Genomic DNA, 6,000 nt, shown 5'->3' with positions numbered 1-6,000 from the left:
TTCTTGTCAAGTTGAAAAAAAAATTAGTTGTGGAGCACATTTCCCCGCATTCCAGGAAAATGCTTTAGCAAAGGCTGCTGTTATGAAAAGGTTTTCTAATAAGGAGAATAATGATCTTCAGATTCTGACCTCCTGGCACAGCAGTGAGATTTATCAGAAGGGGCATGTGACTAGTTAAGACACACAGCCCCAGCTTGAAGGAAACAGCTGCTCATTTCATGCTTTAGCACTTGGCAGTTGGACAAGGAAGGGTGATGTTTGTGTTGAATACCTCTGCAGAACCAAGTACAGTAAGTGATTTTCCTTGTTGTTTTTTTAACTGCCAGTGCTTTCCTATTTTCGTTTTAGACCTCTTGCAAAAACACTTAAGGGTGAGGCATATTTTGTCACCTCACTGATAAACAGTCATTCATGTTGAGAATGACTATATTTTTCTGGACCCTTTCTTAGTAACAACATTGTTCGCTGTTGCAGAAATTAAATGGGTATCTTGTTTTGTCCTAGTTCTAGCAAAGGAAAAGGGTGTTTGTTTACTAAGATGGTGATATGGAAAGGTCGTTTATGGTCCATGTGTCTTCTGTTCTCTGTTGACCTCCAAGCAGAACTCTGAAGTTGATTAGGGCACAAAGGGGGAGTGCTGTCATTATTATATTTGACTTTACAATATTAATGTTGAAAATCTACAAAGGAATTCCATCAAAACAATGCAATCCAGCTTGAAAGAGTTGCTTGTGACTGGTGTTACTCTGTGTTGTATGCTGATGAATGAGACTGGATTTTTAGAAAGGAAAAAATGGAAACGGGCAGATAGATACAGGAGGGAAAGCATAAGATATGCCAGTAAAGGCTTCATTGATTGACAATCCTAGATAAAAGATGTGTGCAATCCTGCCAAAAAACAGGGCTCACCAAACCTCCTAAATATCTCTGGCCTTCAGAATCCAATTTATATTTGGATTCTTTGAGAGTTTTTTAAACTTCAGGCATTCTTTCACTTTCTGATAACTTGTGTCCTAACATCCCAGGATAACTGTGTATTGGTCTGAAATGTGCAAGAAACAAAAGTGTTATAATGCACACTGTAAAATAGATGGATTTTTATACCACAACCAGTTATTATTTAGGCCTGGGACGTAGGAATTGCCATGCTGGAACAAATCAATGGGTCACTGAGGCTGGTATTCTCCCACGAGAGTTGATCTGTACCAGATGCTTCAGAGGAAGGTGAAAAGGAGTGAGTGTGGAGATCAGTGGAATCCTGTCCAAGATGATGTCTATAACGTCAGAAGGCAATTTCAGAGTTATGTTTAATGCAAACACCGGCTAGCTTTTGAACCTTTATTTTCCTACAACGCTGGGCGGAACAATTATTCTGATGCCAGCTTGCCAACAGGTCCAAAGGAGAAAATCAGCAGATTCTTGCCCAGTGCCCCCAGAAGAGGTAGTAATATAGAGGAGTACAACCTCTGCCCTTTCCCTCACCCTATGGAAGAGAGGGGTATTTTGGGAGTGGGAGGTGGTAGGCTGGGATGAGAACTGCCCTCCATATATTATCTCACCGCAAACTGGGAATTCTCCACCTATGTTAAAGGTGAAAAAATCAGAGCTGCTTGAAATTCCACCAGTTTCCAAATGTCTTTTTTTTATTGGCTATAACCCCAACACAGACTAGCTGGAGCACAAAGCACTTCAGCCACACCCCATCCTTCTGTTCTCTGGCCCTTCCCCAAACCTGACCCACCCACTATGCAGAAACGGAGCGGGGGTGGGAGGGTTGGCAGAAAGGTGTTATAGCTGCTCTGTGCTAGCTGGAGAATCTTCAGACTATCAGAATATTCTGTGGGGCCAATGCTAGCCCCTTTTGGGCTTCTCCGTGTAGTCAGTAGCATAAAGGGGCTGCTTTATAAAACAGACCCTGGCACTGGTGATTATTATATGGTGAAAATGATGTAACTGCACAGTGCCAAGATAATTTGCAGATACCGGAGAGTTACTTCTGAAAAAACAGCAATGAAGTAACTTTTTCACTATACTGCAGGCACACAGTTTGTGCTTTGACAATCTCCCCACTGTGTATATTTCCTGTTAAGATCATCTAAATTTTGCAGACTTCTACAATGAGATTGAAAACAAAACTAAAAGTTCTAAACTATACACACACAGGTAATCAGTGTTATTTAGCCTTAATCTGTAATGTACCTTTATTAATTTTTTTTAATCTTTTCATTATAAATAGACTCATAGACTTTAAGGTCAGAAGGGACTGTTATGATCATCTAGTCTGACCTCCTGCACAATGCGGGCCACAGAATCTCACCCACCCACTCTTGTAACAAACCCCTAACCTATGTCTGAGTTACTGAAGTCCTCAAATTGTGGTTTGAAGACCTCAAGCTGCAGAGAATCCACCAGCAAGTGACCTGTGCCTCATGCTGCAGAGGAAGGCAAAAAACCTTCAGGGCCTCTGCCAATCTGCCCTGGAGGAAAATTCCTTCCCGACCCCAAATATGGCGATCAGCTAAACCCTGAGCATGTGGGCAAGACTCACCAGCCAGCACCCAGGAAAGAATTCTCTGTAGTAACTCAGATCCCACTCCATCTAACATCCCATCACAGACCACTGGGCATACTTACCTGCTGATAATCAAAGATCAATTGCCAAATTAATTGCCAAAATTAGGCTATCCCATCATACCATCCCCTCCATAAACTTAGTGCTCAACGAAAATGACTGATTGATAGCACCAGGTACTCAAATCCTCTGTCCACAGAACAGAGAAACCATGAGCAATGACAGCCCAAAGTTCTCCATTCTGCGATTTTGTTTCAATCCTTATCTCAAGTTCACTTTGTTGTTCATTAAGCAATGACCATGCGCTTTGAACAGGGCCTGTGCAAGGATATTTTGTGCCCTAGGTGAAACTTCCACCTTGCACCAGCCCACCCCAGCCCTTCTGAAAACTAGTAAACTTAGCATTATACACAGCCTGTCAGAACGGGTAAGGGCTTTGTAATGTTTCTTTTTTACTTTTAAGGCGTTTCAATTGTTTGCCATTGCCTCTGATGGTGTCCCATTCAAAGTCTTACTATTGTGCAAAGCTAAACAATTGAGCCTCGCATTGCATCACCAGCCAGGTTAGGCAGGCTGACAAATCCCTCTTGCCCCAAAGGGCCATTATCCCCTGGTGACTAATTTCTACTTCAAGTCTATAAAGCAGATTTTTAAGGTAAATACATTATTCCTTCAATATTACCCATGCGCATATCTCACAAAGATTCTAACTCTTGATAAGTTACCAGCCTTGTGTAGATCCCTTCCACATTACTCTTTGTGGGTAAGTGCCCTGTAAGACATGTGAGGGGTACAATGAGTTTGTCAGGCCTGCAGTGACAGCTGTTTGTGTAGATCAGGGGGCCCTTTTCCAAGGGGTGCTGGTGTCACAGTGAGCTTGGGGTGGCTGACAGTATGGGGCAGGGCACTGAGGCTGGTGGGGCAGGTAACACTAACTGGGCTGGGAGGCAGGAGGTGCCGGGATTGGGCAGGGGCAGGTACCTGTCAGTATCCAGCACTTGGGCAGTGCCAGAGCCAGCAACCTCTTCACCTCGGAGTCTCCCCCGCTTGCCCGGGGGCCGCCACTCCTCTCAGGCTCCCTGGCCTGAGGACACGGGTGGGGGGTGCCGCCGCAGAGGAGACACAAGGGGTTGGACTCAGCTGGGGCCCTGCACCTGCCGGCTGAGAGCTGCAGAAACTGGGGCCGCTTGGGGGGAGCTGGACAGCCCGAGCCCAGGGTGGCGGCAGCCTCCACAGCAGCAGGGGCAGGTGGGGAATGTAGCCTGCCATGGGGCAGGAGAGGCTGCACTGCTGCTGCTGTTTCTTGCCTACAGCTATCCTTCTCCTATGCCCGGGAGCCACAGAACCCGAGCACAGTGAGGAGGGCTTCTCCCTGCTGAGCCAGGGCACTGCTTTTCGGCTCCCCCAACCACTTGGTGCCCTAGGCGACCGTCTAGTTTGCCTAGTGGTTGCACCAGCCCTGGCTTTGAAGGATGAGAGAGTATTGCAGACTATTCAGTTCTTGGCCTTTGTGATGAGTTTCTGTTAATGCTACTGTAATTGTGAGGATAGTTACTGCTGCTATTCATGGAGTACCATATGGCTGTAGAGTGCATTACAGACAATTGGAAATTAAGATCTGTGTACTAAGGAAGTCTTACCATCAAGGACCTGATTTTGCAAAAACTTAAATATGCACTCAGCTTTATGCATATTGGTCCCATCGATTTCACTGAAGTCAATGGGACTACTTGTGTGTAAAGTTGAGCATGTATTTATTTTTATTATCATAGCACTGAGGGGACCTCGTCATGGACCAGAACCCCACTATGCTAGGTGCAGTTCAAACACCGAATGAAAACACTGTTCCTGCCCATGAAGGGTTTACACTCCAAGTATAAGACACAACAGATGGATGTAGACAGATGTGGGGGGGGAAGAACAAGGAAACGAGTATCGGTTAGCATGACAGGCAGTGGTGTCTGCACTCTAACAGCTTAACCATTGTCAAATCTTTCCATGACCAGGATGTAAAGGCCCAGTCGTCAGACGTGCTGAGCACCTGATCTCCCATTAACTGCAAAAGGAGTTGAGGCTGCTCAGTACCTCACAGAAGTTGCTCACCACTTGGTAGGATCAGAACCTGACTGATGAACAGTCCACGGAATCTTTTTTTGGTTACATATAGAGCTGGATTTAGGCCAATTCCCCAGAATCGGGCCCCACGCCTGCGTCTAAGAGGGCCCCACACCTTAGGCATCTTTTTGATTTTTTAATTTTTTTTACATACCTGGCAGCGGTCCGGGTCTTCGGCTGCACGTCGGCGGCAGGGGGTGCTTCACTTGCTCCGGGTCTTCGGCAGCATTTCAGTGGCAGGGGTACCAGAGCAAGTGAAGGCCCCCTCACCACCGAAGTACCACTGAAGACCCGGACCGCTGCCGGGTATTCGAATCAGGCCCCGCAGTTCCTAAAGCCAGCTCTGGTTACATAGTAGTAATTTACAGGAATGATATTGGTGCCACTTCATAGAAAGTGTAACTACTTTACACTGGGTTCTAGTGAGAGGAGACAGAACAGATTCTGTTAGCCAGGATGGCATCCTTGTCCATCTTTAGAAAGCATGCACGTGCTCCTATCTCTCAGAACTTTAGCAGTTTCCTACTATATGATTTTACTTTTGCTTTTCATGATAAATAGAGTTTAGAAAACATTTTTATGTATTCTTATTAGACTAAAAATCCACACTTAAAGTCAAATACAAATAAGTGGAGATTAAAGATTTGCTTTTACAGATCTCTGGACAAGCATATTGCTGCTTTACAAACTAACTGAAGAGCGAATACAGCTTCACCAACCCCATTCTTTCACTGAAAATGCTATTGCAGACAGGGCTGCTCCTAGGAAATCCCTAGATAAAGAAAGGAAACTAGATTTGAACATACTGTAGGGGTTTGCTTGACTTTTTCCCAAAACTGTCTGGATCTGATTACAAAAAACTTGCCAAAATACCTTTAAAAATAATTGTTCCTCTGCTAGTAAATCTGTGTTATGATGTTTTGATTTTTCCACTGTTGAATATAACTGCTGTATTTTCAAGTTATCCCCTTATTTTAGACAGCAATACATAGCAACGTATTTGGTGAACAGTACAGTACTATAGTGCTAGCTTAGCAAAAATAAATGTTTACAGTATAAGGATTTTTTTTTTTACCGTTTTATAAAAGTTATTTTGAGTGTTCAGTCAATAGTATTTGAGAATTCAGGCACTTTCAGACCTCAGACCTTTTTACTAATTGCAGCTGTGGCTGTATAATTCTTAAAGATCAGATAGTAATTGTTATAAAACACATATTAAAGGCATAGAAGTCTTAAAACATAATGACCTGATTCTGATCTCAGGTACATTCACGTAAATCTAGAAAAGTCTATTGAGATTAAAGAACTAACTC

At 44.0% G+C, this 6,000-nt stretch overlaps 1 protein-coding gene across 1 annotated transcript in view; it reads left to right on the top strand.

Annotated features, from left to right (window-relative positions):
• Positions 1-232: 232 nt before the first annotated feature.
• The window catches only part of RASGRP3 (RAS guanyl releasing protein 3), an 85,255-nt gene continuing 79,487 nt past the window's right edge, over positions 233-6,000 (top strand). The window contains exon 1 of the mRNA XM_050951341.1: positions 233-290. The gene's annotated coding sequence lies outside the window, so the exon portion shown is untranslated. The remainder of the gene's footprint in view (positions 291-6,000) is intronic.

Source organism: Gopherus flavomarginatus, chromosome 4 (genome assembly GCF_025201925.1).
Source record: "Gopherus flavomarginatus isolate rGopFla2 chromosome 4, rGopFla2.mat.asm, whole genome shotgun sequence".
NCBI classification, from domain to species: Eukaryota; Metazoa; Chordata; order Testudines; family Testudinidae; genus Gopherus; species Gopherus flavomarginatus.
Note: the sequence above shows the minus strand (reverse complement) of the source record. Positions and strands in the feature narration are given on the sequence as shown.